Here is a 26,825-nt window from a genome sequence, read left to right as displayed (position 1 = left end):
ATATCATCAAGGTGAACATTCTGACCAATTTTCATGAAGATCTCATGAAATATATGGCCTCTAGAGAGGTCACAAGGTTTTTCTATTTTTAGACCTACTGACCTAGTTTTTGATCGCACATGACCCAGTTTCGAGCTTGATCTAGATATCATCAAGATGAACATTCAGACCAACTTTCATACAGATCCCATGAAAAATGTGGCCTTTAGAGAGGTCACAAGGTTTTTCTATTATTTGACCTACTGACCTAGTTTTTGACAGCACGCGACCCAGTTTCGAACTTGACCTAGATATCATCAAGATGAAGGTTCTGACCAATTTTCATGAAGATCTTGTGAAATATATGGCCTCTAGAGAGGTCACAAGATTTTTCTATTTTTAGACCTACTGACCTAGTTTTTGATGGCACGTAACCCAGTTTCGAACTTGACCTAGATATCATCAAGGTGAACATTCTGACCAATTTTCATGAAGATCTTGTGAAATATATGGCCTCTAGAGAGGTCACAAGGTTTTTCTATTTTTAGACCTACTGACCTAGTTTTTGAAGGCACGTGACCCAGTTTCGAACTTGACCTAGATATCATCAAGATGAACATTCTGACCAACTTTCATAAAGATCCCATGAAAAATGTGACCTCTAGAGTGGTCACAAGCAAAAGTTTACGGATGGACGCACGAACGCACACACGGACGCAGGACGACGGACACCGCGCGATCACAAAAGCTCACCTTGTCACTTTGTGACAGGTGAGCTAAAAATCAAGGACTTTTCAAGGACTTAGGATCAAATTCAAGGACTTTCAAGGACCTGTGCGAACCATGTTACTGCAGTACTCATTCGCCAGGAAAGCAGAACTTGCTGCAGTACTGGTCTGTCAGGCAAGCAAAACTTCCTCCTGTACTTGTCCAATTTATACCAAAAATGTAACAAATTTCATAAAAACATAGCCATGAAAAAGGTTGTGAAAACTGAAAACAAGTAGATTTATTGATTACAATTTGAAAATCTATCCCAATACATTAAGCATAATGACCATATTGGCTAGATGCTTGAAAAGTCCATAACAAGATTCTGTTAGACATCATTTTTGAAGACTTTAAAATTGACACATTATCAATAACACAGTATCAAAATCAATTGCGAAGTGATAACTCTAAGCAGCTTGTTCTGCAGGATGACTTGTGTCAAAGAATTTGTCAAGCCCTTTTTAAATTTGCATTTTTGCCCATCATTAACACTGACACTAGTTCTTCTGTAAAAGACTTAGTTGTCTTGCTTGCCCTTTACTATCCTTTAAATAATAACTGATTATTTGTAATCAATTCAGAAGGACTATCATGCTGTAAAATCATGTGTTTTTGTTGGTATAAAATTTCATGGTTAAGGCAAAAGCTATTTCATAAAGATAAGAATTTGTGGGTTTCAATTAAGAATAGAAAGTTTATCTTCATTGAGATTTTATTTTGCGGATTAATGAATCAGAAAAATCCATGAAAGGCATTCCTTCTGGAATAACTAGAGCTATCACCTAGACGATTAATACACACAGACCTCACTCTGATACAAGGGGAGTAAAATGCTCTGATCATTACCTTTGACCTTCAAAGTGTGACCTTGATGCCTGGGTTGTGTTATCTGCTGAGGTTCATAATTGTTGTTAGTTTCATGAATCCTTCCAGTGTTTAAAAAGATATGGACAAAAATTATGTAATTTATCTTTGACCTTCAACTGTGACCTTGACCTTGCACTTTAAGTGTAGTATTTGTGAGATTAAAACCTGACATTAGTTTCATGAAAATTGTCCAAGCAGATATGGAGCGGAATTGATGGACAGACTGGTTGACCAATGGATGGACAAATGGATGGATCAACAGAGACATGCTTATCTGGGAGCAAAATAACGATTATTACTGTAACATTACTAATGTTTGTGCTGTTGTAATATCTTGATTCCTTTCTTTTGTCAGTTTACAATCTTGTACAATGCTAAGAATAAGTTTATAATAATGTAATCTTACCTTTTTAAGTTTTAAAATAAAGATGAGAAATTTTTCTTTAAAGGACACACTTTGACCAATGACAACCTGAAACAGAAAAAGACATTGTCTGACTATACAACAAACAAGAAATGCGGCAACACCACAAAACAATGTTTCCAATGTTTGCAGAAATCATTTTCTACTTTTAGTAACAATGACCTTGACCCAAGTGACCCAAAACAAGAGCTCGTAGAACACGAAATGCCCCCATGATGCATTCAGTAAATGCACAAGGAACAGAAATTATTTGCTCAATGTAAACAAAGATTCTACTGTTCTGGTTCAATGTGACCTTGACCTTTGACCTCAAAATTAAGAGGGTCATCTGCTGGTCATGATCAACCTCCCTATTAAGTTTTGTGATCCTAGGCCAAAGCGTTCTTGAGTTATCGTCCGGAAACGGTTTAACTGTTCCGGGTCAATGTGACCTTGACATTTGGTCTACTGACCTAAAAATCTATAGGGTCATCTACTGGTCATGACCAATCTCCCTATCAAGTTTTGTGATCCTAGGCCCAAGCATTCTCAAGTAATCATCTGGAAACTGTTCAACTGTTACGGGTCACTGTAACCTTGACCTTTGTCCTAATGACTTCCAAATCATTAAGGGTCATCTGCTGGTCATGACCAACCTCCCTTTCAATTTTCCTGATCCTAGGCCCAAACGTTCTTGAGTTATCGTCCGGAAACCGTTTTATTGTTCCTTGTCACTGTGACCTTGACCTTTGACCTACTGATCTCAAAATTAATAGGGGTCATGTGATGACCAACCTCCCTATCAACTTTCATGATCCAAGGCCAGAGCATTCTTGAGTTACCATCCAGAAACAGCTTAATTGTTCAGGGTCACTGTGACCTTGACCTCTGACCTTAAAATCAATAGGGGTCATCTGCTGGTCTTGACCAACCTCCTTATTAACTTTCATGATCCTAAACCCAAGCATTCTTGAGTTATCGTCCGAAAACCGTTTAACTGTTCCGGGTCACTGTGACCTTGACCTTTGATATACTGATCTCAAAATCAATAGGGGTCATCTGCTGGTGATGACCTACCTCCCTATCAACTTTCATGATACTAGGCCCAAGTGTTCTTGAGTTATCATCCGGAAACCGTTTAACTGTACAGGGTCACTGTGATCTTGATCTTTGACATACTGATCTCAAAATCAATAGGGGTAATCTGCTGGTGATGACTAACCTCCCTATCAATTTTCATGATCCTAGGCCCATGCGTTCTTGAGTTAATCATCCGGAAACACTTCAACTTTTCCGGGTCACTGTGACCTTGACCTTTGACATACTGATCTCAAAATCAATAGGGGTCATCTGCTTGTGATGCCCAACCTCCCTATCAACTTTTATGATCCTAGGTCCAAGCATTCTTGAGTTATCATCAGGAAATGGATTGGTCTACATTCCAACCGACAGACTGACCGACCAACATCTGCAAAACAATATACGCCTCCTTCTTCAAAGGGGGGCATAATAAAATATTTGTCTCAATAAAAAAGATATCCACACACCAATACAATGCAAAGCTATTTCTTTGTAACTTACTATACACTAAGTATGGTGACAGTATGTCATTCCTAGCTAAGTTATAAACCACAAACCACCTTTTAGATGACCATGGTCAAAAATCCTTTATTTTCTATTTCTAGTAACTGTGACACCACTAGCATCTAAATGGCTGTTCTGTATTCTGCTTTAGCCTTTCTGCACCACAGTGACTTTTTCAAAGTATTCAAGTTATCTCATTCCTAACTTAAAAACTTTTTTCTATTTTTAATATCACTGAACATGACCTTGTCCTGAAGGACCCCAAATACACATCCAACTTCTGTCAAGATTGATAAAAGCTATTCACACATCAAATTTGCTGACAATAGGTTAATTAATGGCATTCAGCGAAAACCACTTTTTTTAATAACAGTAAATGCCCTTCTTTAACGAGGGTCATATTATATAAGATTTAGAACAGCAGAATATTTCAACACTGGAGTGAATAACTAAGATTCTTTTAGAATTGGAACAAGGATGATGTCCATATTGTATAACACAAGTCGTGCCCCATGAAAATGCCTGAAAGTATAATACAGCAAGTCCACATACGGCTTTAACTCAAAAATAATAGTCTCGCATGAAAGTCCCAACAACGTCCATATTGTATAACACAAGTCATGCCACATGAAAATGCCTGATAGTTTTATATACGGCTTTAACTCAAAAATAATAGTCTCGCATGAAAGTCCCAACAACGTCCACATTGCATAACACAAGTCATGCCTCATGAAAGTGCCTGATAGTTTTATATATGGCTGTAACTCAAAAATAATAGTCTCGCATGAAAGTCCAACAACGTCCATACTGTATAAAAGAAGTAATGCCCCATGAAAATGCCCGATAGTTTTATCCACCAAGTCCACATACGGCTGTAACTTCAAAATAATAGTCTCGCATGAAAGTCCCAACAACGTCCATATTGTATAAAAGAAGTAATGCCCCATGAAAATGCCTGATAGTTTTATACACTAAGTCCACATATGGCTGTAACTCAAAAATAATAGTCTCGCATGAAAGTCCCAACAACATGTACATGTCCACTGCATGTTGACAGTGTATACCAAATGTCATTTTAACTGGAGGAAAATCTTAGGAGTGGAGAATAAAAGACAGTGTGGCAGACAGATTACATACTAACAATGCCTCCCGATTACACACGGGTCACGCTTTCATATTCTGTGACGAAAGATTTCCAGCAGGGGCAATTTTGTTGGTAAGAAGCAGGAGGGACAAACAATAAGGCCTTACCATACATGGAAAACTTGCTTGGCACCCTAGCAGCCATGTTTTTCGACAAGTGTGAATGTTTCAGTTAAGTCACTTTGTGTCTTCCTTTCCCGAATTTTTCTGTCATATAATGACACTGTCGACTTGATGCCCAACTTTATAGTGTTGCAAGACTGGAAAATCTTACTGTAACTATAAAATGAGACCATACCACATCACATTATATCAACATCATGCTATCAAAGAATCCATGAAACCCATGAAAAGCAGTTTCCACAAATACTGTACAGGACTAGTTCCTGTGTACATCAGCTGTTACTGACAAAATATATATATCTTGTAGATGAACATAAAATATAAAGATCAATACTGATGAAAATCTGACAACACCCAGACGAATTGTGCTGAGTTTAATTCAAATGTCAAAAATGTCTATTTCTAAGCCTATGGCTGAGACTTCAAGACTCCAAGACACCAAACAAGATATAATTCTAATACATCATATCTTATTTAAATACAGCAAATAAAAACCAAGATATTGGAAAATTAAGGAGGCAAATATACTAGGCATATTTAGGTGCTGAAAAGATGGCCTCAAAAAAGTTACCATTTAAGGTTACTCTGCATTTGTTTAATTAAACCACATTTTTTTCCAAGCATCGTTCAAAGGAAATTCAGTCAGAATGATAGGTCCATGCGGTGCATTTTTTCGTTAGACCAATTTGAAGATACTAGGCCTCTGGTCAAATTTTCACAATGGGCTTCTACCGGAAAAAATGCACTCTGGTATTTTCATGTACAGAGAAAATTCCACAAGAAGATTTTAATGAAACTTTTCATAGATGTAGATTCACCTACTTTCAATCATATATGTATGGCCAAAGAATATAAACAGGTCCATATGCTTAACTTTTCACACAGGGATCGAATTTAACTTTTAAAATTGCTAGTGCCACTTTTTTCAACTAGCGAAATGGTGAGTTCCACTAACAATTATTTAAAGGCTGTTTACGTGCTAAATTTATTAAATTGTTTTGTTGTTGTTTGGTTTCATATAAAAAATTAATGTTCAGCTCTGTTTCCCACTTTTTCAAGGTTTGAACAGACCGGGACTTTCTTGGGCCAAAGTGATCGATGATTCTGTGGATTTTTGACTGGACTCAGAAGTTTTAGGTTATTTCAGGTTACTGCCCGAGGTGTCGCTAGCATTGTCGGTCTCCATGGGCCTTTTTTCGCCTGAGGAAACTTGTTATTTCCCTCTTCAATTATGCAGTTGCAAATCACTGACCAAAACGAAAACAAATATCATCTAGATGCTTACTTAGATATCCGATAATTACATTTGTATATAGTGACAAGCGTCTACAAGCAGTCACTTGACTGTCGGTAAAATAACTAACCCAAAGGAGTTTTAAAGAGCAATGGATTTGTCGATTTTCGAACGTGATCGCAAAAATATTCAAGTGCCATGATTTCCTACACTTCTTGAGTCTTACTAGAATTTTGCAAGCAAGCGACCGCTAAATTCGATCCATGTCACAATTCGGCAAATGTCATAGGAGTCTTATTTCATGTTATTATTCTTTACTTCTCTGACATCAAACCAATCTACTGTCAAAACCACTAGCATGTAGTTCATGTGATTTTGTTTAAAGGTGTTCTAATTTTAGCTCTGGTGACCCCTGAAAAGGAACCAGAACCATCTAAACAAACTTGTTAAGAGAGCAAGCCTTACAAGGATGCCATATACCAAGTTTGGCGATCACCCATTCAGTTGTTCAGGATAAGAAATAGTTTGAGCATGTATTCTTTTACACTTAGCTCCACCAAAATGGGCTAATAAACTTAAGAAAGGAGAATGCTACAGACCAAGTTTTGTGCAGTTCTGACCAGTAATTTCAAAGGAAAAGATGTTTATGTAAAAAAACATCATCTACCTATACCTACAGCTTGCCCTTACATTGTAACTGCTAAACAAAACTCAAACCTATATGATTAAACTTAGCAAACTGATAAATCACATTCAAGAACATTTAAACTTAATTATGTTTTAAAAGAAGATGGTAATCAATCATCTTGAGTTTCAAGGATTCAACCTAATTTAATTAATTGTTCTTTGTATCAACAAGGGGCACAACTTGCACTGGATTACTCCATTTTCTCTCTGGAGTTACTCCTCTTCCAAATACGTAACTCGGAAATTTGTTCAGTACATTGATCAGAGTATCTTCTAAGAACTGCTGTGTCATCTAAGATTCTCCAGAAATCTGCAATCTCATCTTTTCTCAGCTCTCAATAAAAGCTTGTTTACTGCCTCAAAAGGAGATTGTCAACTTCTAAAGGTCTACCAATACCAAAATAGGTATGAAAGTGTTTGAAGATGAGCATAATAGTAATAACATGAAAAAACCTACATGAATATAATTGGTAACAAGATTTTCAGAAAACCTTTTGTCCAATTCCATCACTACTATTTTGTAAATGTTACATGAATTTACTGAAAAACAATATTGTTACTCTAAGAAGCACTAAAGCATCCTGAAACAAAAATCTGTAACTTTTTTCACCAGTTATAATCTCTGAAAGTATCTTTTCTACAAATTCAGACAAATGCGCCACCTAAAAATATGTACCGCAGCCCACACGGTTTGTACAGGAACATATATCTCATATTTTTGTATTTAATCTCCATTACTGTGAGACAATTTTCTCACAGCGGAAAATCCCAAGTTGGCAGCAAATAGAAATGGTGTAAACTTATCTGAAAATGGAAATCTTAGCTTTATTGCTTTTTTCCGCATCATTTTCAACATAGCTGGTTCCCATGAGTCAGCAGATTTCTCACTAGACAACATTAAAATGCAAAAGGAATACGAGTAAACCAAACTGGAAAAATTTGTTTTTGCAATGTCTGGAGTAAGTCCCATGTACTTGTACCTGAATGACAAATTATCTATCAGACACAGATTCATAATTTAAATGCAGCAATGCTGTCTGTTATCTCTGTTAAAAAATTCTGCTAATTCCACAATCGTTTGAAGTGTCTGTCATAGGACCCGAGCCACAGTCTATTGAATAATGTGACAGTCGCTCAACTTCTTGTTGAATTAAACTTTCGAAGATGCTTTGCGATATAGGCCTCAGTTTTGCCCCATGCACACCATCTCATCATTGTTAACAGTTCTAGCCATTACTTACAAGAAAGCATGTCAAAATGCAAAATGTCAAGATTAGACATGACCCTTGCCCCAAACAGGTACATTTTGTAACCATTACCTCTTGAGATAGTGGCCTGGGTCTTGTGCTCTGAACAGACCAACTCATGACCAAGATTTCAGGACTGTTTGAATGTTGAGGAATGATTCAAAGGAATTCAGAAGAAGGCCACCAAAGAAAATTTGCAAGAAATTATTTTAAAACATAGCCAGATGTTTCAGAGAAAATTCTTAAAACTATCCATATACAGACCAAACTAGCCCCATCCCCTGGCGGCCATGTATTTTTAACAGATCAACATAGCTTAAGAAACTTGGTTGAACATCACCCAGGGAACATGTCAGTAAATTTACTTTGAATGGGTTGTTGTTTCAGAGCAAAAGATTTTCAAAGCTCTCCATATAAATGTATACTGGGGAAATTAGTTCTCTGTGGACCATGATTTTTAACATTATCACAATGGCTTGAAGGAATATGGAAGTGGGTCACAAAAAGGACAGTTCACTAAATCTATTTGAAATCTGGCAAGAGGTTCCGTAGAAGATTTTTAAAGTTTCTCCTTTTTGTTGTCATGGCAACCATAATTCTGCATGGATGACCTAGATTTGATGGAATCTGTATGAGAACCGCCCTATGAAAATTCTTATAGAAACTGGCAAGTAGAAGATGTTCATCACAGAAATTGTGGATGGGAACTTACATTTTTTGTAGATGAGCTAAAAATGGAAGGGATTTTCAGGGGGGAGGGGGAAAATTTCCTATTACACCTGTTCATGCATGATGCACATAATCTCATCACAACCTACCTATATACCAAGTTTTAAGTCAATACCTTTGTTAGTAAGTTATGCAGAGTTTTTAAGGTTGCTCCAACATATAATACATCAATCGGCTTTTCTAAAACAGATGTATAAAAATATTTTCCACAATGTTTTTAAGTTTGCAAAAAAGTACAAAATACAGCCACAAAACATCTTACAAAGCTAGACAGAAATCTACAAAAGTTAAGACTCATAGAATAACCATAAATATATCTCTTTCAGACAAGAATTTATAGATCAATAGGGATTGCTAGTAACACTGCAGAGTAGGTAATACAAACAGATTTCCTGTTCTTCAATGTCAATCTTAATGACCCCACCATTGCTATCAAGAGGCAGGAGACAGAACATTTCTGATTAAACATCTCAGCGGCATTCTATAAGAAAACATTGGGCTTACACTTATACAATTTGAAGCCTGAAATGGGAGTCATTAGGTGACTTTGATAATGTTCTTATAGCTATACCTTATTCGTCCAGATTTATGAAAAAAATACATGTATATAAAATACACAACTTACATTAAAAGGTCTACAATATATAACAAGAGGTCGATGACAGCCTTAGATTGCTAGATTTACACATTTAGTTTGGTAGATGGTCACACAAGGGAACTATCTGTGAAGTTATTCTAAAATTTGACCAGTGTGTTTTCTACAAAGAATGTTTTAACATTTCCCAGTAATTTATAATGGGAGCAATGTGTGTGTGTTGGTGTGTGTATGGGGGAGGGTGCAGAATGATTACAAAGGATAATAACACACAGTATCAAAACATAGTAAAATCAAATTACAACAGTCACTGGGCGAGCAGTAATGTGGGCATTTGGTAGAGGTAACCCAAGGTACATGTACACTGCTTTCAAACTATTTTGAAGATTTTCAAAGTCTTCCATATATATAGTCATATATATCGAAAACCAGCCCAGCCCCCTGATGTTTTTTTAAAAGAAACAGAATGTTTGAAGGAATTTGGTAGAGGGTCACCAAGCAACATTGCTGTGAAAATACTTTCAAATCAGGCCAGCAGTTTCAAGAGAGAAGATTTTCAAAGTTTCCAAATAGCCATTATAGGTTTTATAATTAGCCCCTCCACCTGGTGGCCATGTTTTTTAACAAAATAGAATAATTTGAAGGAATTTTATAGAGGGTCACCAGTGGTGTTTTTTTTACTATTTTTACAGCCAAATAATGGCTGTTTTCCCTGGCCAAAACTAGCTATATTTTCCCCTAAAACTGTTATATATTCCCCTTTGATTATAAAGAAAATGTCATGCAATAACTTACTGTATGATTTTGCAAAAGTCTTTGTTTATGTGTTGGATTTTTCACTTTTTGGCATCAACAGCGCTATATTTTCCTGTACATAAAGCCACAGATTGTCTTGTAAAAACCTAACAAAGTCACTTTTCATGCAAGAAACATTGCTGTGAAATAATATTTAAATCCAGCCATCAGTTTCGGAGGAGATTTCAAAGTTTTCCGTATGGGGAACGCTAGCCTCAGGCATAAAAAAAAATGTTTGTTTCTGGTATCCCGACATACCCTAAATTTTTGGCCTGACCCTAAATGTTTTCATGGCCTTGGAGAATTTTTTTCAACCTTTTAACAAGAAGTTTCAAAACTGCACTTTTTATGCTTTAAGCATGTTCAGTGATGTTAGAAATCAACTTACTGATGCTCTAAAATCATAACCCCCTTATTTGTATTCATATTTTGATTCGAAAATAATTTCCGAAAAGTCCAACTTAATAAAAAAAAATTTCAAAACAAAAAAATTACCGACCTACCTACCCTAATTTTTTTGAGAATGTTACTGGAAACAAACAATTTCTTTTCTGCCTCATCCCCATTGTGTCCCTGTTTTTAACAAAAAATAAACAATATTTAATGGAATTTGATTAAGGGTCAAATAAGGAACATTGTTGTGAAACTATTTTGAAATCAGGCCAGCAATTTCAGAGGGGAAAATTTCTAAAGTTTTCCATATAGTCTTAAAGAAGAAACTAGCCCCTCTCCCAAGGAGCCATGTTCATGGCCTTGATGGAATTTGGTAGAGGGTACATGAAGAAACATTTTTGTGAAATTATTTCAAAACTGAGCTAGGGGTTTGAGAGGAAGTTTTCCATACAGCTATATAGGAAAAACTTGCCTAACCCTCTGGCAGTCATGCTTTTTAACGAAAAACAGAATGGTTGAAAGAAATTTAGTCTAGTCCCCAAGACACTGCTATAAAATCTTGTAAGTGGTTTAGAAGATACAGGGCATACACAAAGTTAAGCTATTTGACCTTTGACCTCTGTGACGCTGACCTTGGAGTCTGTGACCTGGGTAGTGCGCTCTGAAAGTCCTCTTAAAAGTAAACAACTGAAGCAATCAGACTTCAGAAAAGTCGGCGGTTCGACGGACATATTAAACCGGAAAATTTTGACGCGGTCCACCATTTCTTAATCTGGATGCGATCCGACTGACCGGCATTTATCCAACCCCGAGAACCGCAACATCTCAGACAACACATCAAAATGACGTCAATAAAATATTATGCCGGGGCAGAACCGGGAAAGAAACGTAAATTAACGCCCGGCAATCGTAGTGAAAAGAAAACAAGAAGGCCAAGATGGCCCTATGTTGCTCACCTGAGAAACACACCATAATACACCATAACAGTGTAAACATGTTTGACCTAGTGATTTCATGGAAAAAAATATTCTGACCAATTATCATTAAAACTGGGGCAAAAACAAGTATTTTCTTTGATTTGACCTAGTGACCTAGTTTTTGAAACCAGATGACCCATATTCGATCTTGACCTAGATTTCATCAAGGCTATCATTCTGACCAAATTTCATGAAGATCAATTGAAAAATACAACCTCTATCGCATACACAAAGTTTTTTGTTGATTTGACCTAGTGACCTAGTTTTTGAATCCAGATGACCCATATTCAAACTTGACCTAGATTTTATCAAGGTTATCATTCTGACAAAATTTCATGAAGATCAGTTGAAAAATACAGCCTCTATCACATACACGAGGTTTTTCTTGATTTAACCTAGTGACCTACTTTTTGACTACAGATGACCCATATTCAAATTCTACCTAGATTTCATCAAGGCAATCATTCTGACTTACTTTCAGGAAGATCAATTGAAAAGACACGAGGGTCCTTATGACCCTGGATCGCTCACCTGCGTAATATGAGCTACATGTTTCAAATGTCAAACTGACGATTTTTAGAAATTTCTTGGAAGATTTTCTGATGTACAATCAAGTAACCCCTGGGGCGGGGCAAATTTTACCCCGGGGGTCATGATTTGAACAAAGTTTGTAAAAGTCTACTAGGCAATGTTACAGATCAAATATCTAAGATCTAGGCCTTCTGGTTTATTTTTAGCAAATTTATGAAGATTTCCTTATGTACAACCAAGTAACCTCTGGGGCTGGGTCAAATTGACCCTGGCGGGGTCAAGATTTGAACAAATTTTGTAGAGGTCCACTAGGCAATGCTACATTTGAAATATCTAAGCTCTAGGCCTTCTGGTTTATTTTTAGAAAAATTTTGAAGATTTTCCTATGTAAAATCAAATGACCCCTGGGGCAGGGTCAATTTTGACCCCAGGGTTCATGATTTGAACAAATTTTGTAGAGGTCCACCAGGCAATGCTGCATGTGAAATATCTAAGCTCTAGGCCTTTTGGTTTATTTTTAGAAAATTTTGAAGATTTTTCTATGTACAATCAAGTAACCCCATGGGGCGGGGTCAATTTGACCAAATTTTGTAGAAGTCTACTAGGCACTGCTACACGTCAAATATCTAAGATCTAGGCCTTCTGGTTTATTTTTAGAAATTTTTTGAATATTTTCCTATGTAAAATCAAGTGACCCCTCGGACGGGGTCATGATTTGAACAAATTTTGTAGAGGTCTAATAGGCAATGTTACATGTCAAATATCTAAGGTCTAGGCCTTCTGGTTTATTTTTAGAAAATTTTTGAAGATTTTCCTATGTAAAATCAAGTGACCCCTGGGGCGGGGTCAATTTTGACCACGGGGGGTCATGATTTGAATAAATTTTGTAGAGGTCCACTAGGCAATGCTACATGTGAAATATCTAAGCTCTAGGCCTTCTGGTTTATTTTTTTTAAATTTTTGAAGATTTTCCTATGTAAAATCAAGTGACCCCTGGGGCGGGGTCAATTCTGACCCCTGGGTCATGATTTGAACTACTTTAGTAGAGGTCCACTAGGCAATGCCACATGTCAAATATCTAAGCTCTAACGCTTCTGGTTTTTGAGAAGAAGATTTTTTAAGATTTTCCTATGTAAAATCAAGTGACCCCTGGGGCTGGGTCAATTTGATCCCGGGGTCATGATTTGAACAAATTTAGTAGAGGTCCAACAGGCAATGCTTCACACCAAATATCTAAGTTCTAGGTCTTCTGGTTTTTGAGATGAAGATTTTTAAAGTTTTTCCTTTCGATTGCCATGGCAACCAGAGTTCTGCATGGAATTCAATTCTTTGAACAATTCTGAAAGGGGGCCACCCAAGGATCATTCCTGTGAAATTTGGTGTAATTCTGCCCAGTGGTTTTCAAGAAGAAGATTTTTTTAGAAATTGTTGACGGACGACGGACTGCACATGACGGACATCAAGCGGTCACAATAGCTCACCTTGTCACTTAGTGACAGGTGAGCTAAAAATGTATGAAAATAAGAGGGTTGACAGAACATTTAACGAGAAATGAACTAAAACATTTTTTCGGTCAGGCATATTGTTTTTCGGTCTGGAAGATTATTAGGCATTGCTGGACCGAATGTCTGGCCATTTTTTCCAACTTTCCTGAAGACTGTGCAAGTTTTACAATAATCGTCCAAGCAGCTTAAAAGACATGGAGCAAACACGAAATTAAGCTTTTTAACCTCCAACCTCCAAATATTACCTTGAGCTTGAACTGAGTGACCTGGTTTATGTGCTCTGCATGATGTCTTGGTGAGTGAATAAATAATCTTTAAGGCAAATGTTCCGAGCAGTTAGGAAGACGTGGAGCCAACACAAACAAGAGCTGTCACAGGAGACAGCGCGCTCGACTATTTCGATGTTGGATAGTGAAACTGGGCACATCTGAGGAAACTAGAGCTGTCACTGGAGTGTTTAATGACTCCAATTGTGGATGAAGATATTACACAATAGCCTGAGTCTATGTCAAAAATATCAGCTTAAAGTAATAAGAGAGGTAAAAACAAGAGGGCCATGAAGGCCCTGTATCGCTCACCTGACCTATTGACCTAAAGATCATCAAGATCAACATTCTGACCAAGTTTCATTAAGATATGGTCATAAATGTAGCCTCTAAAGTGTTAACTAGCTTTTCCTTTGATTTGACCCGGTGACCTAGTTTTTGCCCCCACATGACCCAGATTTAAACTTGACCTAAAGATCACCAAGATTAACATTCTGATTAAGTTTCAAGAAGATACAGTCATAAATGTGGCCTCTAGAGTGTTAACAAGCTTTTCCTTTGATTTGACCTAGTGACCTAGTTTTTTAACACACCTGACCCAGATTTAAACTTGACCTATAGATCATCAAGATTAACATTCTGACCAAGTTTCATTAAGATATGGTCATAAATGTGGCCTCTAAAGTGTTAACTAGCTATTCCTTTTATTTGACCCCCGTGACCTAGTTTTTGACCCGACATGACCCAGATTCGAACTTGACCTAAAGACCATCAAGTATAACATTCTGACTAAGTTTCATGAAGATACAGTCATAAATGTGGCCTCTAGAGTGTTAACAAGCTTTTCCTTTGATATGACCTAGTGACCTAGTTTTTGACTCCATCTGACCCAGATTTAAACTTGACCTAAAGATCATCAAGATTAACATTCTGACCAAGTTTCATTAAGATATGGTCATAAATGTGGCCTCTACAGTGTTAATTAGCTTTTCCTTTGATTTGACCTGGTGACCTAGTTTTTGACCCGACATGACGCAGATTCAAATTTGTCCTAAAGATCATCAAGTTTAACATTCTGACTAAGTTTCATGAAGATATAGTCATAAATGTGGCCTCTAGAGTGTTAACAAGCTTTTCCTTTGATATGACCTAGTGACCTAGTTTTTGACCCCACCTAACCCAGATTTGAAATTGAGCTATAGATCATCAAGATTAACATTTTGACCAAGTTTCATTAAGATATGGTCATAAATGTGGCCTCTACAGTGTAAACTAGCTTTTCATTTGATTTGGCTTGGTGACCTAGTTTTTTATCCTACATGACCCAGATTCAAACTGGACTTTAAGATCATCAATATTAACAATCTGACCAAGTTTCATGAAGATACAGTCATAAATGCGGCTTCTACAGTGTTAACAAGCTTTTCCTTTGATTTTACCTGGTGACCTAGTTTATGAACCCAGATAACCAAATATCGAACTCGTCCAAGATTTTATTAAGGGTAACATTCTGACCAAGTTTCATTAAGACTGGGCCAAAAATGTGACCTCTAGAGTGTTAACAAGCTTTTCCTTTGATTTGACCTGGTGACCTAGTTTTTAACCCCAGATGACCCAATATCCAACTCGTCCAAAATTTTATTGAGGGTAACATCCTGACCAAGTTTCATTAAGATTGGGCCAAAATTGTGACCTCTAGAGTGTTAACAAGCTTTTCCGTTGATTTGACCTTATGACCTAGTTTTTGACCCCAGATGACCCAATATCGAACTCGTCCAAGATTTTATTGAGGGTAACATTCTGACCAAGTTTCATTAAGATTGGGCCAAAAATGTGACCTCTAGAGTGTTAACAAGCTTTTCCTTTGATCTGACCTGATGACCTAGTTTTTGATCCCAGATGATCCAATATCGAACTCGTCCAAGATTTTATTGAGGGTAACATTCTGACCAAGTTTCATTAAGATTGGGCCAAAAATGTGACCTCTAGAGTGTTAACAAGCTTTTCCTTTGATTTGACCTGATGACCTAGTTTTTGATCCCAGATGACCCAATATCGAACTCGTCCAAGATTTTATTGAGGGTAACATTCTGACCAAGTTTCATTAAGATTGGGTCAAAAATGTGACCTCTAGAGTGTTAACAGTCAAATTGTTGACGACGGACGGACGACGGACGACGACGGACACAGGGTGATCACTAAAGCTCACCTTTGAGCACTTCGTGCTCAGGTGAGCTAATAAAATCTATCAAAACACTTTATAAGTATATCCTAAGCAAAAAGGGGCATAATTCATTAAATATTGGTGCCAGAGTTATGTACCTTGTGTCATATGGTGTGGGTGATGATGTTGAACAACTATTTTAAGTTTGAATCAAATCCATTCAGTAATAACAGAGACAGAGTGAAAGTGCATCAAAACTTTAACCTAAAATTCTAAGTAAAAAGGGGAATAATTCATGAAAAATTGTGCCAGAGTTATGCATCTTGTGTCATATGATGTGGGTGATGATGCTGAACAACTATTTTAAGTTTGAATCAAATCCATTCAGTAATAACGGAGGTAGAGTGAAAGTGCACCAAAACTTTAACCTGAAATTCTAAGTAAAAAGGGGCAATAATTCATGAAAAAATGGTGCCAGAGTTATGCACCTTGTGTCATATGATGTGGGTGATGATGCTGAACAATTGTTTAAGTCTGAATCAGATCCATTCAGTAATAACAGAGATAGAGTGAAAGTGCATAAAACTTTAACCTTAAATTCTAAGTAAAAAGGGGAATAATTCATGAAAAATTGTGCCAGAGTTATGCATCTTGTGTCATATGATGTGGGTGATGATGTTGAACAACTATTTTAAGTTTGAATCAAATCCATTCAGTAATAACAGAGATAGAGTGAAAGTGCATCAAAACTTTAACCTGAAAATCTAAGTGAAAAGGGGGGATAATTCATGAAATATTGGTGCCAGAGTTATGGCCCTTATGTCAGATGATGTGGATGATGATGAGGAATAAGTATTTCAAGTTTGAATCAAATCCATCAAGTAATTACAGAGATAAGTTGAAAAAAGAGAAAGTGCACCAAAACTTTAACCAAGGTGGGGACGCGGAAAGACGCAGACGCCGGGGCGAGTAGGATAGCTCTCCTTATACTTCGTATAGTCGAGCTAAAAATGGATGGACAGTTGAACGCACATGCCTGAGTCCAATTCAGCCCCCATATACTTTGCATCTGGGGTAAAATAAAGCCAAAATTAATTCAGCATGTATGAACTTTTATTTCTCTACATTTATGACATTCTTTCATTCTGACCTGTCAGAGAATCAGTGAAACAAAAAATATGTTGTTAAATTATAATTATGTGTATGTTGGTACCTTTTTAAACACAAATCCATGCAATTTGTGACTTACATTACAGGACTAGTTTGAGCTATATGACTGGTCTTACTCTACATTCAACACCATGTCCTGTTTGCTAGATTAATGTCAAAACTTTTTATATACATGTAACACTTACATAATGACTTGTCTGTCAAGAAGTTGTCTGGCAAATGTTAGGCAGACACTAGTTATCATACACTATTGGGATTCTGGCAAAAGAAGGGCCATAATTACATACAGAATATAAACTAACTGTGTGTCCAAAGGACACTGGTGCCACCTTCTCTCCATTCCTGTCACTGTACATTGTTTCATGACTCTAGGCGAAATACTTTTCAAGAAAACTGCAACATAAACTTATACAAGCACTTTAGGTGTAAGTTCGCAAATGGCGAAAAAAAATAAAATAAAACGTGGCGAAATTTTTTTTGCCGTAAATGTATATTTACTTTGTGTAAAGAACTCTATATCTAGCCTAAAAATCAATATTACCCGCATTTTCGTTCATAATACACAGCGTGTCATCAACCAAGGGATTAGAGGGTCACCATCATCAATGTTCAATTCGACATCCCTTACTTCAATTGCCAAGCAACATGTCATAAACCGATAGTATATTCAAACGCTGCCACGTGCCTCTCGATCTTTGACTTTAGTTAAAACATGCAATAAACCAATGACAGCTTTGGATGTAGAACGCGTGACGTGACATATTTTATCGGCAAAATTATTTAAGCTGCGCCTTTACACCTGATGACATAATTATGTCATCGTTGACTGAAGTAATTATGTATACGAGAATTAATACAAATCAATTTTAAAATACTTATTTCTCCAAAATGATCAATGACATGAAAATTATCCACCTGGGATCTGAAAGATACATGCGTAGGGTGTTGTTAGCATGAGGATATTTGGCCATATCTTTTTGGTTGAAAAATGACAGAGCTTGAAACGACACTGCTGAGTTGTTTACTTTCCATTAATCAGTATATAGCAAATGAGTGCTGGATATATTTTTGGGTCCTGGACTGTCTATATAATATATATCATCATTACTGACGAAACAAATGTGCCGACTGCCTATATATGCTTTGGATGAGACAATAAAGTGCTGAAGCTTCAACTTCATCTTTAATGAGATTGATACTTCATTACTTAATTCATTTTATCTGTTATGTAGTGTGTCGCAATACACACAGACTTCAAAAATGCAAGTGCAGTATTTCTATCATGATTTAGATTCAATCAACATAAAGGAGGATTGCAATTATGGGTCGTAATCAGAGAACTGATAAGAACTTCTCTTTTGCTTTCAAAAACCTTAAATGCTTGACATGCTAACTGTTTACCGTCCAAACAAGGGCTTTAAAAGAAAACAGGACAGCAAATAATTTTGTCAAGATTTTGTCAATCTTTTGTGATATGACAAACTAATTGGCCAAAAAAAATGTAAACAAGGCAAGCTGACAGGATGGCAGTAGTGTTAATCCAAGCAGCCAAGTGATGTTTGTGCAAAGCATAATGTTTCTTCAGTCAGAGTACTTGCACAGGAAATTAATAATATGCTCACTTTATTTTCAAGTCGCCCCTCCCACGCAAAATTAGAACAGTTTACAACAGTAAAAATAAATGCCGGTGAATAAAAAGAAATGCTTATTTCCTGGTCAGACATTTTCACATACGTACAAGGAGTTAAAAACTGTTACTGTTGGCAGGACTTCAACAAAACAGTTAATCAGTTGATGTTACCGGTTGTGTAGTCAAATTTCCTATTCTTGGCGGCCATTTTAGATGAATTATCATTCCTTTATAAATATCTCAGGGATGTTTGTGTATGTATGCGAACAAATACCAATTGCTTTCACAAACAAAATGTACAAAAAACTTCTTACCTACCGGAAATTTTGAAACAAGAGACTTGTATGTGTAAATAAAATTCCAGCCGTGTAAGTTCACCCGACCTTGAACTGATCCGAAGCGACCCACTATAGTTACCTTTGACGTCATCCGCATAATTTGAAAGCGCGCGAAGTATGAATAATAAAAGTTCATGTGAATAAAAATGTCCGCTTATAGATCTACGGAACATTTATTACTGGTAACAAAAATACTAGGGTATGTAGATCTAGCAACCTCCAGATTAAAGCCATAGGCTATCTGTGCACGTGCCGGAAGGACACATTTTTTAATTCGATAGTATATCTCTTCGGTATATATCGCATGTTACCGTAGAGGGATCGGTCCCGATTTTCGCGACGAAATTCTGTAGGATCGATTCCCTATAGATAGCTTTTTCTAAATATATTAAAATGGAACATAGGAAATTCAACATTTTTCTATCATGTTAAAATCTAAATATTTCTAGTTTCAGTACCAATTACAAATTAGCTCAGAGGTAAAGCATAGATCTACTGTCCATGTTAAACAGATTCCTAAAGACCACCACCTGGTGTATATACTCGTACTGGCGCAATAGTGATGTGAGTGGTTGCAAAACTGTACAGGTGTCGTTAAGGTGTCTCTATTTCTATGTCGTATTTACAGTGCACATAAAAACAGCGCCCAGTACTGGTCTAACGGAGGGTGGCTGCCTGCACTGCCCCCTTGAAGCTGTCAATAGAGGGACACTTGATGGTGGTCTGTGGCAGGCTATTCCATAACCTTATGGAATCTGGAAAGAATGAGTGTTGGTCTACACCAGAGTACGGGCGAAGGGCACAAGGAAACGCTGATTGTGCCCCCTGGCTGAAGTAATGGGCTGTAGGTGCGTCAGTGGGAGAGAGACCATGGACTATCGGATACAGCATTATGACCTTTGCTTGTGCTCTGCGTTCTTGCAAGCTCGGCCACTGGAGTTGGCACAGCATGTCTGTGACACTACTGGTGCTGTGAAAGTCTGAACAAACCATCTTTGCTGATGTTAGTTGGACCATCTCCAGCTGCCGCAAACTGATCCCAGATTACAGGGGAGTAGGCCTACTCATTAATGTTGTATATCATAGCTCTTGCGTCTTTCTGAGGCATTGATAAATGTTTCTGTATACAAAAGACCTGGTGTTATTTGCCTTCTTAACGATTGTGCTTATATGGTGGTTCCAGTTCAGAGAAAATTTACGCCCAGGTATTTCGCTCTGTCAGTTTCTTCAAGTATAATATTATGTCCATAGATCGTATATGGAACTTTGATTTGTCGACGCTTGTTGGTAATATGTCGAACTTGACACTTTTTCGGATGGAATTGCATAAGCCAGTCTTTCTCCCAGCGTTGTAAGTTATCTATATCCTGCTGGAGAGCCTGAGAATCTGTCTCTGATTTGATATTTCGGCAGAGAACACAATCATCGGCGAATAATCTGACCACTAAATTAGATGACACGTTCTCCAGAAGGTCATTAATGAATAGCAGAAATAATACCGGCCCGGGAACACTTCCTTGGGGCACTCCAGATTGCACTGGTGCGACCAAGGATTGAGACCCATCAAGGTGAACTTTTTGGGTGCTGTTCTCCAGAAAACTATGAATCCAGCTATGTAAATTCTCACGAATTCCATAGTAATTTAGTTTCATCATAAGCCGATGGTGTGGCACCTTGTCAAAGGCTTTTGAAAAGTCGAGCAGGATGGCAACTGTTTGGCCTTTATTATCAATGTTTCTAGCAAGATCTTGAACTGTCAAAATGAGTTTCGCAAGATCGTCTTTTGTGGAAACCATGCTGTGCGTCGGTGAGTAACGAATATCTATCCATATGATTCAGTATGTGACTACAGATTATATCTTCTAGAAGTTTGCATGTGATTGATGTCAGTGACACAGGTCGGTCGTTTTCAGGCTTATTTCTATCTCCTTTTTTGAAAATAGGTGCCACGCTGGCTGTCTTCCACTCATCCGGTACTGTAGAATAGTGTGAATACTGGTGCCAGTTCAGAGGCTAGTTTCTTCAACAGGCACCCTGGGAATCCATCAGGACCACTAGCTTGTGGTTCAATTCCGGATAAAAGTTTCTCGACAACAGGTATGGTCACTTTGATGTTGCCTACAGGTGGGTGAGAACTTGTGCCCATATAAGGTATATTGTTTATATCTTCATCTTTGGTAAACACGGATGAGAACTGTTCATTTAGAATGTTTGCTTTAGTTTCACTATCCACGTGAGTTAAACCATCTTTTGCCTTCAAGGGTGAAACACCTTTGTTCTCATTGTGTTTACTTGTGATAAAACTCCAGAAACGCTTTGGATTTGCTGTTGATTCTGGGTTTATGATGTTATTTACATAATTACTATATGCTGATCTACAAGCATTTCTCGAGGAAATGTTAATATGTTCACATCTTTTCATGTCCTTAGGTCTCTTGGTCTTACGAGCCCGAGCGTATGCACGCTTCTTTCGCCTGCCCAGTCGCTTCACTTCTGTAGTGACCCAAGGCTGATTGTATCTTGACGAGAACATTTTGGATGGAACACGTGCATCTAGGATATCATTCAATGCCTTCTTAATTGTACCACACATGCTGTTTATTGAACGATCCGAAGAATCACTAGCAAGAAACTCTTTTTGAAAAACAAAATATTTCGATTTTATTTTCTCATTGTCAGCTTTGTTCCACAAGTAGAGTTTTCGTTTCTTTCGTCGTGTGGTTTCGAAACTCGGCTTCAACATTTAATCTTGATTTCGTTTTTGCACAGACAATTTAGATTCCTTCATGTGCTCTGTGACAACTCGACAGAGAAATATCTAAAGCTATTCATTGTAAGGCCTCGGTGTGGCCTCTTCAGATCGTTCAGCACGTCATTTATGTTGTAATAATGTACTGTTTATTTTTTCGTCTTGAACATTTCGGCTTGGGTGGTTCCAATACTCTCGCTTTAATAGATTTGGGCATTGTTTAATTTATCCTTGAATATCGTGCCTGCTTTTTAATTTTGTCTTATGGCAGTTTTTGTGATATGCAGGCTCCATAACCCCAGATCCCCTCTCTAAATTCCAGTTTGTTTAGTTCTGCCCATTGTTTTCTCGTTTAAGGCAACAGCAATATTTTAATTTGGGAAAATAGGCTGCTTTTCATGGAAGTGCTCTTTGTGTATCATCGAGGGTTCCATGTGCACCACCTTATTATACGCCCGAAGGGACGTATTATGTTATGACGCCGGTGTCCGTCTGTCTGTCTGTCCGTCCGTCCGTTAGCAATTTCGTGTCTTCTCTGTAACTCTTGAACCCTAGAAGGATTTCAAAGAAACTTGACACAAATGTTCACCACACGGAGACGACGTGCAGAGCGCTTGATTCGGATGACTAGCTTCAAGGTCAAGGTCACACTTAGGGGTCAAAGGTCATATGAGTGTGTTTCGTGTCCGCTCTGTAACTCTTGAACTGCTTGAAGGATTTCAAAGAAACTTGGCACAAATGTTCACCACACTGAGACGACGTGCAGAGCGCTTGTTTCGGATGACTAGCTTCAAGGTCAAGGTCACACTTAGGAGTGAAAGGTCATATATGACTTTGCTGTGTCCGCTCTGTAACTCTTGAACTGCTTGAATGATTTCAAAGAAACTTGGCACAAATGTTCACCACACTGAGGCGACATGCAGAGCGCATGTTTTGGATGACTCGCTTCAAGGTCAAGGTCACACTTAGGGGTCAAAGGTCATATATGAATTTGCTTTGTGTATATTGCTCTGCATTGCAGTGCTCTTGTTTTTATTTGGCAGATCCCTTTTTTGTTCTCTTACAATATTTTTTTTTGTATTACTTCCCTTTTTTGTTACTATAAATAGCTTATTTTGAAACTTTTTTATTTTTGGCCGTAGGGAAAAACCGAGACCACTTTTCTGTGGTACAACATGGATGGTACATCCAATTTTTAGATGTATTTTGACATAACTTTACCTGGTAAGATTTTTTTGTGGACTTAGAATTTTTATTGTAATTTCTTCTTTTTGTTGTTCCTGTCCTTTGGGCTTCAACAGTCAAGTTCTTTAAATTTTGCTCCCATCCTCTAGTGTAACCCTTCGGGCGTATATTGCCCCGCTTGGCGGCGCTCTTGTGAATACATCTGTTGGTGTATCACTCTTATAACTTATGCAAATGTTGAGTTCCTATCAACCCTGGGCTAGAGGGCGTGGACGATAGCTTGTATTTCCACTACCGTCCACTATGTTGTGTTGGGCACCCTGTAGTTTTCCACTTTTCAGCTCGCCTGAGCCAAAGGCTCAAGGTGAGCTTTTGTGACCACTTTGATGCCCGTCGTCCGTCTTTCAACAATTTCTTGTCTGCATTTATGATTTTATTTTAACCAAACATGCATACCACTTGTATCAGCATAAGATCTTGGTTCCATTCTTGCACCAACCATATTCTACTATGGGTTCCAGAGTTACAGCCCCTGAAAGAGCAAAAATTGGCTATTCTTGTTTTTTTTTCTGCACGTAAGTGGTTTCATTTATGATTCGATTTTAACCAAATTTGCACACAAGTTGTACCACCTTGAGATTCCGGTTCCTTTATTGAACAAGCCATATTCCATTATGGGTTCTAGAGTTACGACCGGCGAAAGGGCCAGAAATTGGCTATTTTGGTCTTGTCTGCACAATAGCAGTTTCATTTATGATTGGATTTTAACTAAACTTGCACACAAGTTGTATCACCATAATTTTTGGGTTCCTTTCTTGAACCAGTCATATTCCACAATGGGTTCCAGAGTTAGGGTCCCTGAAAAGGCAAGAAATTGGCTATTTTGGTCTTGTCTGCATAAAATTTTTCATTTATGATTCGATTTTAACAAAACTTGCACAAAACTTGTATCACCATAAGATCTCGGTTCCTTTATTGAACCAGCCATATTCCACCATGGGTTCCAGAGTTACGGCCCCTGAAAGGGCAAAATTGGCTAATTTGGCCTTGTCTGCACAACAGTGGTCTCATTTGTGATTGGATTTTAACCAGATATGCATACAACTTGCATTACCATAAAATCTCGGTTTCTTTATTTAACCAGCCATATTCCACCATGGGTTCTAGATATACGGCCCCTGAAAGGGCCATAGATTTTGGTCTTGTCTGCACAATAGCAGTTTCATTTTTTATTGGATTTTAACAAAAGTTGCAAACAAGTTATATCACCATAAGATATTGGTTACTTTCTTGAACAAGCCATATTCAACAATAGGTTCCAGAGTTAATGGCCCCTGAAAGGGTAAAAAAACTAAAAACATTGGCTATTATGGTGATCTCCATATTCAAAGACAATATAGCTTTCTATAGAATGGAAATTTCTGAACATCACTCAAAATGCATGTCCATACTTGTAAGTTAGCAGTGCTCAGTCTGAAGTATTTGAAGAGGAAATAAGATACCACGATGAAGTTTCAGACCATATGACAGTAACTGGCAGTAATTTAAAAAAAAAGATTGAAGAAAATATTCTCAAAAGTTAAACCACTGGTCCAATTTGTCACAAATGTTCCTTGAGAGACCCTTTACTAAATTCTTTCAATTACACAATATGGCCCCCAGCGAACAGCGCTGGTCTTTCCTATCTACATCTGTATAGAAAACTTTGATAATCTTACAAACTACTGGCCTGACCTCAAAACTATTATCATGAAATTTAAGCAATGGTACTCAGGTGAGCGATTTAGGGCCATCATGGCCAACAATTTCTAAAAAAAATCTTTTTACACCAATCTTCAAAGGAATGATCCTCGGGTGGCCTCCTTTCAAAATTGCCAAACAATTGAAATCCATGCAGAACTTTGGTTGCCATGGCAACCGAAAAGGGAGATCTTTAAAAATCTTCTCCTCAGAAACTTTCAGGCGGATTTCAAAAATACTTTGTAGAAAATTAATGATCTCTAGGTGACCCTCTATCAAGATTGTTCAAGCCGCTCCGTTTCGCTAAAAACATGGCTGCGAGAGGAGGGGCTTGTTTTCCCTATATGGTTATATTGTAAAATCAAAAAATCTTCTTCTCCAAAACCCGAAGGTCTATGTTTTAGATATTTAGTGTGTGAAATTTTCGATGACGTGTAGGCAATATTACTCAGGTGAGCGAACCAGGGTCATCATGACCCTCTTGTTCTATTACAATTCCGTGCGGAGCATTGATTTTCAAACAAGTGGGTGTTGCATAAGGCTTTTTATGACCAAATTATTTAAAACTTTATTTTGTAAAATCAAGCCGCTTTAATTTCTTGCACGCAGTTGACAACTGTTCTCCAAATAAATTGTCAACAGTCGCATATACATTATTTGGACGTGTATATAGCTTTTACATTCGTGAATTTCAACCATAAGAGCATTGCTTCTGTTGGCTTGTTTGCACTTTTTCATTATTCTAAAAACCAGCATAGGCGATAGTACAACTACTGATGAGCATATCAGACTAAAGGAGCTTTGTGTAGTGGTACTGACAACAGTCGCGGTAGAGTGGAAAGAGGTTAATTCAATCGGTGCTGCAGTGGTCTTTCCTGCTACTCCATTTGCCACAAGGACCACGCCCAAAATGTATTTACAAACACTTTTAATTCATTATAGTTTCATTCCTTATACATAATCTTACAGTATTTACCTTACGGTTAACATTTGGGTAAACATTAATAAAATCTGAGGAAGATTCTTTAGAAGCATAGAATGCAAACAAGCAAAATAATAGCAGACCCGGTTTAAATAAGTCTGTTCATGAAAGCTAGTGGAAAGTGCACTACCCCTTACGCCCCGCCCCCACCCTCACCCCTAGCACCGGTTTTAGGGGGGCTCTATTACCCATGGACATTGTGTGGACTCTATGATTCAAAAGGACAGGAAATATAACAACACGTCTAGCCTAATTTTCGCTTTCTGGTTGCAGAAGGTTATGTTTCTTCTTTCGCTTACCATTGTACATACAGTTTTCATGATAATTACTGATTAACTCTCTCGGAATAAGTGAGCTAGGTACCCATGTGTTCTTCTGCTTAATTCTGTGCTGAACTTTACTGTTCCTACGCCTTACACCTCAGATTCTGTCTGTACCATATTCAGTCTCAGAAACCTTGGTGGGCTCAACGGTTTTAATCTGTTCAGCGTTTTTGTTTTCATTATTTGTCACTTCTGACCCTTATATTACATCAGTACATTCAGTGCTTTGATTCTTTAATTTGCTTAACACCTTCGGCATTTTGATTACTTGAAATGTTTAAACTGTATTCAGCATTTTCTTTCTGTTTTGATTGATGGGTACCATGATGAGAATGGAAAAGTTATTAGCAGGCCAAAAAGGAAAATATATGAATAACTGACCGACTGAAAGACGTGGCACAAACCAGTAGGAGAATAATAGGTACACTTTTCATCAGATTCGCATTCATCAAATGTTTCGAGGACCAACAAAACCATTACATCCAAGAAATTAGTCCATGATTCCACACTTGGAATGTACAGACCTAGATGTTCTGACAGTCTTTCAGAATGTTCAGTGGGGTTGCTACAGGGTCCCGGGATAGCAGTACAACGATGAAATCTAAACCAAGATTCTTTAACTACAGAATAATCATTCTCCTCTCTTATTCGGAATTTTTAGCACCTCTTTGTTTGTTTTAGTGGGTTTTCACATCGCTACAATTAATGCCAAAGT

At 37.6% G+C, this 26,825-nt stretch overlaps 1 protein-coding gene and 1 long non-coding RNA gene across 8 annotated transcripts in view; one reads left to right on the top strand and one right to left on the bottom strand.

Annotated features, from left to right (window-relative positions):
* Positions 1–19,203, bottom strand: part of LOC123530428 (plasma membrane calcium-transporting ATPase 2-like) — a 178,231-nt gene extending 159,028 nt beyond the window's left edge. For 3 of the 7 annotated variants that reach the window (XM_053521513.1, XM_053521524.1, XM_053521525.1), the window contains exons 1-2: positions 19,112–19,203; positions 2,024–2,089 (exon numbers count right to left, since the gene is read on the bottom strand). The gene's annotated coding sequence lies outside the window, so the exon portion shown is untranslated. Of the gene's footprint in view, positions 1–2,023; positions 2,090–18,901; positions 18,984–19,107 lie in introns of those variants that run through there. The other 4 variants (XM_053521526.1, XM_053521514.1, XM_053521515.1 and 1 more) reach the window with 4 other exon arrangements.
* Positions 19,204–22,442: 3,239 nt separating this feature from the next.
* On the top strand, positions 22,443–22,946 carry LOC128547651 (uncharacterized). Its single transcript, XR_008366618.1, has 2 exons — positions 22,443–22,675; positions 22,839–22,946. It is a non-coding gene; the product is annotated as an uncharacterized LOC128547651 (long non-coding RNA).
* Positions 22,947–26,825: the final 3,879 nt, after the last annotated feature.

Source organism: Mercenaria mercenaria, chromosome 13 (genome assembly GCF_021730395.1).
Source record: "Mercenaria mercenaria strain notata chromosome 13, MADL_Memer_1, whole genome shotgun sequence".
Lineage (NCBI taxonomy): Eukaryota > Metazoa > Mollusca > Bivalvia > Venerida > Veneridae > Mercenaria > Mercenaria mercenaria.
The sequence above is the reverse complement of the archived record's forward strand: the minus strand, read 5'-3'. Positions and strand labels throughout refer to the sequence as shown.